Raw genomic sequence first — 14,998 nt, 5'->3', positions numbered from 1 at the left:
ACTGGGTTTAGATCACAAGTTGTACGGTGTGATTGGTGTGGCTGGTATGAGTCTTACCCGGGATTCAAAATTCCTCCCTTATTGTGTACGCTCGTCCGGGCACAGTACCTAACTGGCTTGGAGGAGGGTCATAGGGGGAGGAGCCAGTGCACACCACCTGATCCTAAAGCTTTACTTTTTTGTGCCCTGTCTCCTGCGGAGCTGCTATTCCCCATGGTCCTTTCAGGAACCCCAGCATCCACTACGGACTCCGAGAAATAGAATTATCGGTAAGTAAATTCTTATTATATATATATATATATATATATATATATATATATATATATATATATATATATATATATATATATATATATATATATATATTTATAATTTTTTTTTTTTTTTTACATTTTTTGTTAATTTTTAAAAACATCCAATGTAAATTTAATCAAGTAAACAAATAAACCAAGTAAAACAATAATTCAAAGTTATTTTACAATACTATGACTTTAATATGATGAATTTAAATGACTTGACAGTGTCCCCATGAATCATGGCATGGCACAGCAAACTGCACAAACTGCAAAATAAAAGAAATAGCAATGATGTTAGAAGTTACAGTAGTTGGCAATTGCCATATAGTAAATTTGAATAAAGCCACACATTAGGTTTATTGAACGCCTTAAAAATAAACACAAGTTATGCAGCTTTGTCAATACCCAAGCGGTTTCTCAGTTTTGAATGCACCAAACCAAATGTTGAAAATATTCTTTCTACTGAAGCTGATGATGCTGCAGCTATTAGTAATTGCTCTACTGCTACCTTGATATTTTCATTACCAGCTACAGTTTCTGAATCAGTGTGCATTTTCCACCAATCTATTGGTGCCACTATTGACACAACATCATAGTCAAACAAGAGGTCATTAAACGGGGTTGCTTTTGCTTGAAACTTGACTAGTGTTGGAAGAAGGGTATTTGAATGTGGTTATTTTTCTTTTTATATCTATAGCAAATTCTTGAAACACGACTGTGAAAAATGTCAATTATCAAAGTTAATTTTAACAATACATTAAACACCTTGAATTTTTTTATTAAAAAAAAAGTGATTTAAATCAATGATTTATAAAATAAATTGTGAGTTAACCACTTGACTATTTTTTCCTCAAAAAACTCTCCGAAATTGTCGTCGTTTTTTTAAAAAAATGAGTGAATTAGGTGAAGACCATTAATTTAACCCTATCCAAAATAATTTTAGTTTAATAAAATAAATATATATTTATTTTATTTTCTCTTACATCCTAGAGGATGCTGGGGACTCCAATAGGACCATGGGATATAGACGGGATCCGCAGGAGATATGGGCACACTAAAAAGACTTTGACTGGGTGTGAACTGGCTCCTCCCTCTATGCCCCTCCCCCAGACCTCAGTTAGACTTTGTGCCCAGGAGTGACTGGACACACACTAGAGGGGAGCTCTACTGAGTTTTTCTAGAAATACTTTTTTGTTAGGTTTTTTTATTTTCAGGGAGACCTGCTGGCTACAGGCTCCCTGCATCGTGGGACTGAGGGGAGAGAAGTCAGACCTACTTCTTCTTAGTTAAAGGCTCTGCTTCTTAGGCTACTGGACACCACTAGCTCCAGAGGATTCGATCACTTGATTCGCCTAGCTGCTTGTTCCCGGAGCCCCGCCGTCACCCCCCTCACAGAAGCCAGAAGAAAGAGTGAGTATTAGAAGAAAAGAAGACATCAGACGGCAGAAGACTTTAGTAACGGTAAAGCGCAGCGGTAGCGCTGCGCTCCATGCTCGGCACTCACAGGGTGCAGGGCGCTGGGGGGGAGTGCCCTGGGCAGCAGTTACTGAGGGTCAATGAACTGGCAGAACGCATATTCAGTGCCCGGGCACCGTATATAATAACCCCGCCAGTATAAAAAATTTAAAATTGAGCGGGACTACAGCGCGCCGGGAAGGGGCAAGGCTTAGCCGCACAGCTCACCAGCACCATTTTCTCTCTCTCCACAGACGCTGCAGAGACGCTGGCCCGGACCTCCAAGCTCCTTCAAGTAACAAGGGAGCAAAACGGGGGGGGGGGGGGTGTAGTATACGGGCGCTGGGGTGTGAGCTGGCATACTCCCTCTGTGTTTCTCTCTACAGGCATCCCTGTGGGTCTGTCCCCCTTTTTTTTTGCCGGTGTGTCTGTACTACGTGTTGACATGTCTAAGGCTGAGTGTTCCTCCCCGGAGGTTGTTACTGGGGCGCAGAGAGGGATTTGGGAATGACTGTTGGCACGGCCGACTGCTGATTGGGTGAATATGCTGAGTACACTGAATGCAAATGTGGCATTATTGTCTAAGAGGCTGGATAAATCTGATTCTCAGGCATAAACATGGAGAAAATCCATGGAGGATGCTTTGTCTCAGGTACAGACCACCTCAGGGTCACAGAAGCGTTCATTTACCCAGATGGCAGATACAGATACCGACACGGACTCTGATTCCGATGTCGATTTCAATGAGGCTTCTTTACACCAGAGAGTTGTTAGGAGTATTCAGTACATGATTGTAGCTATCAAAGATGTTTTACATATCTCTGAGCAACCTGCTGTTCCAGACACAAGGGTTTGCTTATTTAAAGGGAAAAGGCCTGAGGTGAAGTTTCCCCCCTCTCATGAAATGAATGCGCTTTGTGAAAAGGCTTGGGAGTCGCCTGACAAAAGGTGGCAGATTCCCTAGAGAATTTTGATGGCATAGCCTTTCCCATCTGACGACAGGGAAAAATGGGAGTCGTCTCCCAATGTAGACAAGGCTCTATCCCGATTGTCCAAGAAGGTGGCGCTCCCGTCTCCTGATCCGGCGGATCGCAAGCTGGAGACGACATTGAAGGCCATTTTCGTTAATACTGGTGCATTGCTCAGACCTGCTGTGGCGTCGGTATTGGTGAGTAGTGATATCGCTAAGTGGTCTGATAATTTGGCTTCTGATATGGATACCCTTGATAAGGATAACATTCTTTTGACTCTTGGTTATATCAAGGACGCTGCAGATTACCTAAAGGATGCGGCGAGGGATGTTGGCCTCTTGGGATCAAGAGCTAATGACATGGCGGTCTCGGCCAGGAGGGCACTGTGGATTCATCAATGGAATGCTAATGCCGACTGCAAGAAAAATATGGAAGCTCTCCCCTTTAAAGGTAGTGTCTTATTTGGTGACGGCCTTGCGGACCTGGTGTCTACCGCTACTGCGGGTAAGTCATCTCTTCTTCCTTATGTTTCCACACAACAGAAAAAGGCACCCCATCATCAGATGCAGTCCTTTCGGCCTAATAAGTACAAAAAAGGAAAGGGCTCGTCCTTTCTCGCTTCAAAAGGTAGAGGAAGGGGAAAGAAGTCGCCTGCCGTGTCAGGCTCCAGGACCAAAAGTCCTCCCCCGCCTCTACCGAATCCACTGCATGACGCTGGGGCTCCCCTGCGGTAGTCCGTACTGGTGGGGGGCCGTCTCCGATTCTTCAGTCAGATCTGGTTTCAATCGGCCCTGGATCCTTGGGTCTTCGACATAGTGTCCCAAGGGTACAAACTGGAGTTTCAGGAGATGCCCCCCCCCCGCCGTTTTTTCATGTCGACCTTGCCAGTTTCTCTTCCATAAAGAGAAGTGGTAAATGCTGCGATACAAAAGCTGTGTCAACATAGGGTCGTTGTGCCGGAGTTCAAGATGGAGGAGTTCAAGATGGAGTCTCTTCGAGCTGTGATCTCCAGCCTCAAAGGGGGGGATTTTATGGCGTCAGTAGACCTAAAGGATGCTTACTTACACGTCCCGATATACCCTCCTAATCAGGCCTTCCTGAGGTTTGCGGTGCAGGATTGTCATTACCAATTTCAGGCGTTGCCGTTTGGGCTTTCCACGGCCCCGAGGGTTTTCACCAAGGTAATGGCGGAAATGATGGTTTTCCTTCGCAAGCAAGGGGGTCACAATTATCCTGTACTTGGACGATCTCCTGATAAAGGCGAGGTCAAAGGAACAGTTGTTAAGAAGTGTGGATCTCTCCCTGTCGGTTCTGCGACATCACGGTTGGATTCTAAATTTGCCAAAGTCTCAGTTGATCCCGTCCACTCGGCTGCTGTTCCTGGGCATGATCCTGGACACGGAGCTACAGAGCGTGTTTCTTCCGGAGGACAAAGCTCTGGAAATCCAGAACATGGTCAGGGAGCTTCTGAGGCCGACAAGTGTGTCGATTCATCAATGCACTCGAATGCTAGGGAAGATGGTTGCGGCTTACGAAGCCATTCCGTTTGGCAGGTTTCATGCCCGGGTGTTTCAGTGGGATCTGCTGAACAAATGGTCCGGGTCTCACCTGCACATGCACCGGAAAATAAGTCTATCTTCCAGGACCAGGATTTCTCTCCTGTGGTGGCTGCAAGGTTCTCACCTTCTAGAGGGACGCCGCTTCGGAATCCAGAACTGGGTCCTGCTGACCACAGATGCAAGTCTCCGAAGCTGGGGCGCAGTCACGCAAGGAGGAAGCTTCCAGGGAAAGTGGTCAAGCCAGGAATCTTGTCTCCACATAAATGTTCTCGAGTTAAGAGCCATTTACAACGGCCTCCTGCAAGCGAAGAACCTTCTTCAGTGTCTCCCTGTCCTGATCCAGTCGGACAACATAACTGCGGTGGTGTACGTAAACCGCCAAGGCGGAACAAGGAGCAGGGCGGCAATGGCGGAGGCCACAAGAATTCTTCGCTGGGCGGAACAGCACGTGAGCGCTCTGTCAGCAGTCTTCCTCCCGGGTGTGGACAACTGGGAAGCAGACTTCCTCAGTAGACACGATCTCCATCCAGGAGAGTGGGCTCTTCATCAAGAGGTATTTGCAGAAGTGACAAGGCGTTGGGGAATTCCTCTGATAGACATGATTGCGTCTCGCCTCAATAAGAAGCTTCCGAGGTATTGTTCCAGGTCAAGGGACCCCCAAGCCAGTGCAGTGGACGCCCTGGTAACTCCGTGGGTGTTTCAGTCGGTGTATGTGTTACCTCCGCTTCCTCTCATTCCAAAGGTGTTGAGGATCGTAAGACGAACCAGGGTTAAGGCAATACTCGTCGTCCCAGATTGGCCACGGAGGGCCTGGTATCCGGATCTTCAGGAACTGCTTGTAGAAGATCCTTAGCCGCTTCCTCTAAGAGAGGACCTGTTACTGCAGGGGCCCTCCGTTTTTTTTTTACAGACTTACAGCGGCTGCGTTTGACAGCGTGGAAGTTGAACGCCAAATCCTAGCTCTGAAAGGTATTCCCGGGGAGGTCATCCCCACTCTCCTTAAAGCTAGGAAGGAGGTTACGGCAAAACATTATCACCGTATTTGGAGAAAGTATGTGTCGTGGTGTGAAACCAAAGCAGCTCCTGCGGAGGAGTTTCACTAGGGTCGTTTCCTCAATTTTTTGCAGGCAGGCGTGGATGCAGGCCTGAAATTGGGTTCCATCAAAGTGCAGATTTCGGCTTTGTCTATTTTCTTTCAAAAAGAATTGTCCGTCCTTCCTGAGGTTCAGACTTTCGTGAAGGGAGTACTGCATATCCATCCTCCATTTGTGGCACCGTGGGATCTTGAAGTGGTGTTGCAATTTCTTAAGTCTCACTGGTTTGAACCTTTGCGTAAGGTTGAGTTAAAGTTTCTCACTTGGAAAGTGGTCATGCTTTTGGCCTTGGCGTCTGCCAGATGAGTGTCCGAGTTGGCGGCTTTGTCTCACAGGAGCCCATATTAGCTTTTTCATGTGGATAGAGCGGAATTGAGGACTCGTCAACAATTTCTGCCAAAGGTGGTTTCTTCATTTCACATAAATCAACCTATTGTGGTACCTGTTGCTACGGATGCTGTGGCAGTCCCAAAATCTCTTGATGTTGTTGTAAGAGCTTTGAAAATTTATGTCGCCAGAACAGCTCTTACTAGGAAGACAGAGGCTCTGTTTGTCCTGTATGCTTCCAACAAGATTGGAAATCCTGCTTCTAAGCAGACTATTGCACGCTGGTTTTGTAATACGATTGAGCACGCTCATTCTTCGGCCCACCAGGAAGGTGGGCTCATCTTGGGCGGCTGCCCGAGGGGTCTCTGTACTTCAACTTTGCCGAGCAGCTACATGGTCGGGTTCAAACACTTTTGCGAAGTTCTACAAGTTTGATACCCTGGCTGATGAGGACCTCATGTTTGCTCAATCGGTGCTGCAGAGTCGTCTGCACTCTCCCGCCCGGTCTGGAGCTTTGGTGTAGACCCCATGGTCTTTTTGGAGTCCCCAGCATCCTCTAGGACGTAAGAGAAAATAGGATTTTAATACCTACCGGTAAAACCTTTTCTCCTAGTCCGTAGAGGATGCTGGGCGCCCATCCCAGTGCTGACTGTTCCTTGCAGTTGTATTGATACTGGTTATTTTCGATTACACGTAGTTTGTGTATCAGTTATGTTCAGCTTGTTGCTGCTGTTAGTTCATACTGTTTTCTCTTACGTCCTAGAGGATGCTGGGGACTCCAAAAGTACCATGGGGTATAGATGGATCCGCAGGAGCTTGGGCACACTATAAAGACTTAAACTGGGTATGAACTGGCTCCTCCCTCTAGGCCCCTCCCCCAGACCTCGGTTAGACTTTGTGTCCAGGAGTGAAGGGACACACACTAGGGGAGCTCTACTGAGTTTCTCTTAAAGACTTTATGGTTAGATTTTTATTTTCAGGGAGACCTGCTGGCTACAGGCTTCCTGCATCGTGGGAGTGAGGGGAGAGAAGTAGGACCTACTTCTTCTTCTTAGTTTAAGGGCTCTGCTTCTCAGGCTACTGGACACCATTCGCTCCAGAGGGTTCGATCACTTGGTGCACCTAGCTGCTTGTTCCCGGAGCCGCGCTGTCACCCCCCTCACAGAAGCCATAAGACAGAAGCCGGGTGAGTATTAGAAGAACAGAAGACTTCAGTGACGGCAGAAGACTTCAGTAATGGAGGTAACATGCGGCGGTCGTGCTACGCTCCATGCTCCCACACACCAACGCACTCACAGGGTGCTGGGGGGGGGGAGGGGGGGAGAGCGCCCAATGTTACTGAGGCTCTTTTACACAGAATAGGCTGGCTTGACTTGATATTCGTGTCCGCTACCCCCGCCAGCATGTCGCAGCGTTCCCGCTGCGCGCCGAGGCTCCCACACACCAAAGGCTGGTATCGGGCGCAGGGGGGGGGGCGGGGCGCCCTGGGCAGTATGTTTTACATTGGTTTTACACTCCCAGAGAACATATACAGTGGGTAGCCACTGTATATGGTCCCCTGCCTGCATATACCGGTTTTACTATAGTGGGCTACCGCGCGCCAGTAAGGGGCGGGGCTTAGCCCTCACAGAAAGAGACAGCGCCATTTTAAGCAATGTCCCTGCCAAATCATGTGTACAGCACAAACAAGGGGGGGCACATATATGTTACTGTTATATAGGAAAGTATAACACTATTTAATTTGGAAATGAGCATGTACTCTTGGTTGTGTATACGCTCTGTGTGCTACCTGTCAGATATACACTTGTGTCGACGTGTGACTGTTATGTTACTAACGCCTCTGGGGTTCATTGTCTGCATCGCCGACACCTGTTTGGTACTTGATACAGTAGACACTGAGTCAACAGATCGGTTGTGTTATACTTGTTCATAGTAAACACGGTATGGGAGACACAGTAGTATGTGGGTGACCCTGTCGACACCAACTGTTAAAAAAATATACCGGGTGTAAATTGACATGCTGTAACTAACTTATACCTGTATATATATTTATATGGGTCGGTTCCGTGAGTCTGTAGCTCGAGCACAGACATGGTTATTAAAATTATATTTTAATAACGGATCCCTCGTGGTCACAAGTATGTTATTTTGCCTGGTTACTACTCCATGCTGTCGACAATTACTAGGTTTTCTGTCGACTATGTTTCCTGGTAGAGCCACAACTGCAGATTCAGTACATGGTCATACACATTCAGAACACATTAATGTCACTTGGGTCCCGAATGTTCCGGACAATCCGCTTATATATATATGTATGTATGTGTGTATTACAATATGTATATTCATCTTATGATCTATAATGAATGCTGAAGTAATAGTATTCTTTCTCATGTGCTGGTCACTCTGTTGATAAAGCTCTAGGTCGACCGTGACGAGTGGGTTTCCCGTCCTCTCAAGGAGTCCGAATGTTTATTCTTTTCCCGCGGCGGAGAGAATACGGTGAAGGTTAACTCCTGGTCGACACGGGGTCCTGTCACAAAGGATTGGATACAGGAAGCTAAGTGATATTTTATTTCTAATCTTTGGACTCATTTCCATTACATGCACATGAGGGAGTGTTTGTATTTGGAGGGACATCCGATAGAATTATCCTGCAGAGATAGGGGATTTTCCTTATGTTGGGTCTTCTCTATACATCGCGGCAGGCTGCAGTGCGTATACAGGAGGTGACCTGGGAAATGCTGAGGCTGACTCCGAGAGATACTGGAGTTGTTTCCCTGGGGCGGTGTGCCGCTGTTTGGGGATGCCTTAGTTCAGTCAATCTCGGCGGATACTGCTGGTATATCTAACTTAGTGAGTTAGATTCCCTCACACCGGTTGGTGACGCATACCTTTGTGGGATGCAGTCCCTTTAACTAGTTCAATACCGTTCTTTTTTCCTTTTCTGTGCAGATGGAAGGTGAAAAGGTAAGTGTTCTGCAGCCTTGTCAGGTTCGCAGAAGCGGATGTCGTTTTCTGTTTCTCGCACATCCACCACATGGTGCTGAGTCTTCCTGCCTGGACCCCACTCCAGTGGGGACTCGTCTGCTACCTTTCAGTTAGTCCAGGAATAGACCAGGACCCATGAGTTAGTTATAGAACCCAGAGGGGGACTGTCTGGAGTTACAGATGTTTCCCCTCACTGATTTTCTGATAGATCTTACCGTTTCCCCTCTGGAAGGGGAGGTAATACGCGACGCCACACCAGAGCTGTGTCAGGTTTAGGGTCTTGTCCTCCTGTCCCGGTTATTAAAATAAAATAATAATAATAATTTACATGTGTTGTTGTTGTATGCATTCAGATTACCTGGAGGGATAGCCAGGATGGTCTTTGCCATTTCACTGGGGTGATGGTAGTATGATGGTTTTCTTTCAATAGTAAGAGCCATTGTTATTCTGTACTGAGATGTTCGCCTGATTGAGGCGAGGTCAAGAAACAAGTGGTGCAAATCGTTGTTTTTTTCTCTGACTGTTCTTCAACACAGGGAAGGGCTGTTGTTCCCAACGACGCAGATGTCGGAGGTGATATCAGGGTAGATAATGAACGGTTGAGGTTCTGTGTTTTCCTGTGGAAAGAGGTCTGAGGGTCCTGAGTCGGATCAGATTTGCAGTGCTAATCCATCTATATGTTCCATTGATGAAGAAGTTGGGTGTGGCCTAAGAGGCCTTTTCGGTGAGCAGGTCAATTGCCAGAGTGGTTTTCACGGGACCTGTTGGGAATGTGGTCCGGGTCTCACCGGCACATGCACAGGAATATAATTCTAATGGCCAGGATATCGCTCCTGTGGTGTCAGCTCAGTTCTCACCTCCTAGAGGGACGAAGGTTCAGGATCCAGGATTAGATCCTGGTGTCCATGTATGCAGATCTCCGAAGCTGGGGAGCAGTCCTTGCATGGGAAGTAGTTCCAGAGGAAAAGGTCAAGCTGCGAAGCTTGTCTACACTGAGCTTTCTTGAAGTAAGAGCGATTTTCAACGAACATATTCTTCGTGATCTGCCCGTATTAATTCTGTCGGATGACTTGACAGCAGTGGCGTAAGTAAGCCGCTAGGGCGGAACAAGGAGCAAAGCGACAATGGCAGAAGCTGAAATAGTTTTCCACTGGGTGGAAAGACTGGTAAACGTTATATTAGCAGTCTTCGTTCCGGACATAAACGACGGAGAAATTGATTTCCTCTGCAGACGCGCTCTCCATCCGGGAGAAATACTGTCTTCATCGAGAAGTTTTACAGAAGTGACAAGTCTTTGAGGAGTGCCTCAATTGGGTATGTGGGTGTCTCGCCTTAACGAGAGACCTCAGGAATATGGTTCCAGGTCAAGGGACTCTCAAGCTATAGCAGTGGACGCCCTCGTGACACCTTGGGTGTTTTCAGTCGGTCTATTTGTCCCCTCCGTTTTAACTCTGCTGAAGGTGATAAACGTAAGAAGAACAGAGGTTCTGGCGATCCTCATTGTTCCGGTCTAGCCAAGGAGGGCTTGGTATCCAGTTCTTCAGGTTTTTCTTCATAAAAGATCCCTGGCCTCTTCCTCTACGGGAGGAACTGTTACAGCAAGATCCGGGCGTGTTTCAGGACTTACCGCTGCTGCGTTTGGTGACGTGGCGGTTGAACGCCATATCCTAGTCCGATCGGGTATTCCAAGTGAGGTCATTTCCACACTTCTTCAGGCTAAAAATGAAGTAACGGCAAAGACTCCACACCGTATTTGGCGTAAATATGTGTCTTGGTGTAAATCTAAGAAGCTTCCTACGGCGGTTTTTCAGCTGAGTCGTTCTTCATTCTTTGCAAGCAAGTGTGGATGCGGGCCTACAGTTAGGCTCCGTTTCAGGGCAGTTTTGGCCTTGTAAATAGTTGGCCACCTTTCCGGAAGTTCAGACTTTCGTGAAAGGAGTACTGCACATCCAACCTCCATTTGTGCCCCATTGGCACAATGGGCTCTTGACGTGGTGTTGCGTTCTTGTGTCTCACTGATTGGGACCTTTATTAAAGGTTGTGTTCAAAATTCTCTCTTGGAGAGTGGTCATGCTTTTGCTTTTTGGGCGACCGCAAGGCGGTTGTCGGAAGTAGCGGCTTTGTCTCACAAGAGCCCCTGTTTGATCTTCCAAGTGGATAGAATTGAGAACTCTGATAGTAGTTCTGCCGAAAAGGGTTTGCAGGGTTTATCAAAATCATGACTAGTTTGATGCCTGTGGGAATTTCAGCATTGGCTGATTCAATGTCTCTCGATGTAGTCAGGGCTTTGAAGATTTATGTTGCCAATTGGGCTCAGTTTGGCGTAACAGAGGCTCTGTTTGTCCGGTATGATCTCAGCGTGTTTGGGGCGCCTGCGTCTCTGCAGTCCGTTACACGCTGGATCTGTGATACGATTCGGGGTACTGGTTCTACGGCTTGTCAAAGTCGAAAAATATTGTAGTGCATATGCCTTGTACTAACCCCATGCACATGCCCGCTGCTCGTGCACTCAGTCCGCCGTGCGTGCACATATCCGCAATTTGCGTAGGATCGCTTCGGCGATCCTGCGCGTGATATGGGTATTTACGGCGGAGTTTGTGAGCGCGTAGATGGTTATTAGAACATTACATATTTAACCCAAATAGTGTACATTTTAGATATAACTCCCTTGCACCACGTCAGCGAGTATTAATAGTTTAAACAGTTCCAGGACTAAGAGATTCGCCTTTGCATGATAGGATGGGTCAGATAAAGGTTGGAAGGTGATGTCTAGTATCCAGCTGTAGGGTATTTTGAGGGTAACATTCCGGTATTGGTTAGAGAAAGATCGCATGTTCCAGCGTATAGTTATGTGCAAAAGTAGAATATAGATATTAACTGTATTTACTGTATATTATGTATGCGGCGGGAATCCAGAGGATACCACCCACAAGAGCAGTTGGGGAAAGACATCGCCCATCTATTCAAATCAACCTATGACCTCTTCTGTAATGAAAAGAGACATCTCTGTCCAATGGACAATGAGATTACAGTGACCATTGTATTGTGTATGTAAGTTGTGTATAAAAAGCCCATTGTTGCCTGGCCGGTCAGAAGACTCTGAACGCTTTCTATCTGACTAGCGGAGGACCAGCCGGGTTGCGCTTGCGAACATTCTCACGTATGTACATTCTCTGTAGCCATTATTCTGTTTAGATTTATCTTGTTAGCCTGTAGTGTATGATTTGTACTGTTTTACCTTTTGGAATAATCCACGGTGGCCTTAGAACCCTGTGGTTTCAAATACAAATCGGTGTTGTGTCTTCACTTTCCTGCAAGGGTTTTAAAGTGTATTTATCTGTACAAGGTGTATAGGTATTGATAAGGTGTATGCACTGCGGGTACTTTATACTATCAGCGCTACTTAAGGTTTAAGGTATAACATCGTTGCAGTACTTTTCTGCTAAGGGTTTAAAGTGTAATCATATCATTGCATTGTATCATTAACAAGGTTTAAAGGTTATCAATTGTGTGCGTGCGCTGTGTGTACTCTGTACACTCAGCGCGGCGTGTGTACGCCAAGTACGTACCACGTGCGGGACTCTGTACGCAAATAGCGTACAAAGTGCGTAGCACGTGTATTCAGTCTAGCGGCCATAGCGGCTACACGGTAATAGTGTATCTTGAGGTATAGCTTTTCGGTCTAAGGTAATATCGACATTATCAATTGGGTGCTCGTCCGGTTCTTCCTCATACCCCTAGCCTAGCAGGTTTTCGCAGACTTTATCTATCAGCAAAGGGCGGAAAGGTAAACCTTCTCTTGGTTGGTGGATACACTAGTGCTGATTAGATAAGCGTCTGCCCTGCATGGTTTGAAGGGATGCTGGAGGGATCCGTAAGGTAAGAACGCAAAGCTATTTTTAAAATCTGCAAATTTCTGTTTGGCGCCAAATGCGCACACAACACACACATACACCTGTATTTTGTACTTTGCATATCTGCTCGCATTATTGCCGTAAGCATTGATTACTAGATTAATTTTGAACTGCAGTGAGAAAATTTGTTGCTATTTAGTTAAAATATAGAGTTAATAGTTAAGGAAGTAAGTGTAAGACGCACACGCAGCCTGGCCTAGTTGTAAAGGTTTATACAGTAGAAACTGTGTGTTGTGTTAAGTGAGCGATTATAGTTAAATATCGCTTACATTTATAGAAGTGTGGGATTTGTAGTACTGCGGACGTACGGCCTTTGTACACGTGTCTCGGACAGAGTACGGGACTGCGTACGCAACGTAAAGGTATACACACGTGGCGTGTTTACGCAACGTGCGTAAAAGTACGACCGCTAAGTACAAATCACACAATAGCATTGTTTTAGTTTAGGCGCGAGACGGTAGCCACGCAATAATAGCACAAATTGATCAGTTTTCCAATATTTAGTTTAAAAACCTTGTTTACTGTATTACCTCTGGAACTAAGGCTGTTTTATCTGAATGAAAGTTAATTTTCTGTACAGAAAAACCAAAGTGTATATGAGTGAACGAGCTTGAGTGTGCAAACAATAAAGGTTTTGTGGACCCAGGGAATTCGGGATCCCGTAGGAGACCACACCAGGTGAGTGGACACTTGGTGGCATGAGAGTGGCTTGCTCACGTTAACATTGATTAAGGTACAAAGGAGCAAAGTAGTAGATATCGCAGACCAAAGGTCAGCGAAGGTATAGAGTACCGCAGACCAAAGGTCAGCGAGGTTTTTGTTTAGAGAGCGCAGCCCAGGTGGTTGGCGTAGAACCCATATAGGCCCGTTCAGATACGCTCCGGCTGAGGTTTCGCAGCCTGAAAAACGATTCCATTGGTCGCACGGCGGATGAGTAACAGTTGCCTATACGCTGTGCGATTGGACCGCACGTTCGTGGGTGCAAAATTTAGCTCAACGTGATACCCTTTTACGACCTTTGCGTAAAATCGCGGGATCATAAGCGCTAGGTGTAGCACACGCAACGTGATTTGTGTAACAATTTTTTTGTTTTAAGGGAGTTTTCGCTGGTCACTCAGGAAATCTCCAACGACCAATATTTACTGGGAAGGGTAAGTCACTCCCACACATTTCCAGTAAATAGAGGTTACACAGGGGCCCTAGGTTGGGTACGTACCGGCGCTGACGACAGTGCTTAGGTGTATTGGCAAACGTGGGCGTGAGTGGGTGAGAGCACTCGTTGAACTTTCACCGTTGCCTTATAATTGAGTAATTTGGTTTTTTGTAGGAATTAGCTGAGAAGGCAATACCTGCAAAAGATGGGGGCCTGTTGCTCAAGTAAGGGACGATCAACCAGGGTTCAGGTTGATATTCCGCGGCCCAAGGGGTCGGCGAGGTACATAATGTGTGAGAAATATGGATCACACGCAGAGGTTTTATGCAATGAATGGGAACGTATGACTGCGGAAGATAGGGAACCATTCCCTAAGGTAGGCAGTTTTAATCCAGAGGTGTTGCAGAATTTACGGATTAGGATATGTCTGTTAAAATCCCGAAAAGAAAGGATCAGACACTCAAACTGTTTACATTTATGGCAACGATAGAGTGATATGCAGAGGGAACTAGCTCACGCAGCCGGTTCCAACCCTAGCAGGAAACTGATTGCAACTGCACCACCACCACCGTATATTACAGGGGAGAAAGTGGCTACAGACAATGGCATACTAATATATGATAAGAGTGAACTTGATAAATGTATTAATGTTAACCCGTGCAAGTTGTATCCCATCTTAAACTTCTCTAAGGACTGCGACCAAGAAGATGAGCCCAGCACGATATCTGCACTCTCTCTAGCAGCCACCATACAAGACACACAAGTGGGCACGGCCCAACCAGTAAGAACAGTAGCAAAGGCCCCTAGCGGAGGGACAGGTGAGGTCGTGTCCACAGGTAAGTACGGTACAGTACATTATGCAGAAACTATAGCACCTCACATTGTAGAGTCAAATCAAAATGATGTAATTGAATTAAATCCTGTCAGGGTGATAGCAGTCCCCAATGGGAAGACTGACGCTCAGGGAGTAACTCCCATCAGGAACATTGCCATGCATTGTCCCTGGTCCCGGACAGAATTAAAGTCAATTATGTCAGAATTTCCCGTTCCCAGAAAAGATCTAGTCGCATGCCAGAGGTTCATTAAAGAGTTAGGTAATGCCACCGAACCCACAAACAAAGATTGGCAAACAGTGCTACGGGTATGTTTTACCCTCAAATATTGATTCCGCGAAATTTATAACTGATTGCAACTTAGACGCAGAAGTACCTCTCACTGATGAGTACACTCAGGAGAATGTA

The 14,998-nt window shown here is 46.4% G+C and overlaps 1 protein-coding gene across 8 annotated transcripts in view; it reads left to right on the top strand.

Annotated features, from left to right (window-relative positions):
- PCM1 (pericentriolar material 1) overlaps nt 1–14,998 on the top strand; it is a 528,103-nt gene that overhangs the window by 57,186 nt on the left and 455,919 nt on the right. The window lies entirely within an intron of this gene.

This window comes from Pseudophryne corroboree, chromosome 1, assembly GCF_028390025.1.
Source record: "Pseudophryne corroboree isolate aPseCor3 chromosome 1, aPseCor3.hap2, whole genome shotgun sequence".
NCBI lineage: Eukaryota > Metazoa > Chordata > Amphibia > Anura > Myobatrachidae > Pseudophryne > Pseudophryne corroboree.
This window is presented reverse-complemented; position numbering and strand designations above follow the sequence as displayed.